The sequence below is a fragment of the Castor canadensis genome, chromosome 9 (genome assembly GCF_047511655.1).
Source record: "Castor canadensis chromosome 9, mCasCan1.hap1v2, whole genome shotgun sequence".
NCBI lineage: Eukaryota > Metazoa > Chordata > Mammalia > Rodentia > Castoridae > Castor > Castor canadensis.
In genome coordinates, this window is record NC_133394.1 from 67,525,916 (window position 1) to 67,526,877 (window position 962).

The 962-nt window shown below is 28.7% G+C and overlaps 1 pseudogene; it reads right to left on the reverse strand.

Moving 5' to 3' along the window:
- Nucleotides 1-392: 392 nt before the first annotated feature.
- Nucleotides 393-514, reverse strand: LOC141411266 (small nucleolar RNA SNORA51; annotated as a pseudogene).
- Between the last annotated feature and the right edge of the window lie 448 nt (nucleotides 515-962).

A 962-nucleotide genomic window follows, 5' to 3' on the forward strand; every position in this document is an offset into this window, starting at 1 on the left:
CAATACTACCTTCAAAAATTCAATACATGTAAATGTCCTTCAGTTCAGCAAAAGAAGAAAAAGTGAATTTTATAGTTTCTAAGGTATTCATATTTGTGGAATACTTCAGAATGAAATGTTGGATCGTAGTATATTATATACTAAACATGTATGCAAATGGGTTATGCACACTTACTAACTTCTAACTTGCATTTAATGTGTTTTTATGTGGAAAAAAGCATTTTAAGCAATTTAATCATTATTTTCTTACACTTATGAGAATTTCCCATCAAAATTTATTATGAATCTCATAAAACACTGGGGGATACTTACCTTTATGATAATTTTAATAAGGTTTGCATTTACCAAGTTTTTTTTTAAGTTTTATTTTTATTTATCTTTTTTCTCCCACCCCATGTCTCCCTATTCACAATGCAGGCCAGGCACATAGACATGTATATGAGGTAGATTTACCTTCCCTCCCTTTCTATACAGTCAGTGTAAGAACACAGCCCTTGGAAAACACCAGGAGACCTGCATTTACCAAGTTTTGATAAAAAGTTTTTTTACACATAAAGTATTTGACTATATCTTGGTAATATGTTTTTTTAAAAATGATTGTCTCAAAATTAAATATTATTTTAAGTAGATTATATTTCATTTTATGAAAAGGACAAGAATTAAAATAAATCAGTAATTTTCTATTCTGATTACTTAAAGTTGGTTTTGTAGATCTAATGTATATATTTTTTCATTGGTCAATAATCAAATTGCAGAATGCAAGTTTTCCCCTTTTACTTTCTAAGGACTCTTTGATTGATGGTGCAGGTACTCCAAAAGATAGTAAGATGAGTTTAGATCACGACATACTAATTAACAATGACTTAAAAAAACAACAAATATATCTCCACAGAATTCATAATTTCTAAGGACCCAGTTGCATACGTAGGATATTATGCTTTTATTTTTAGTAAAGGTCAAGA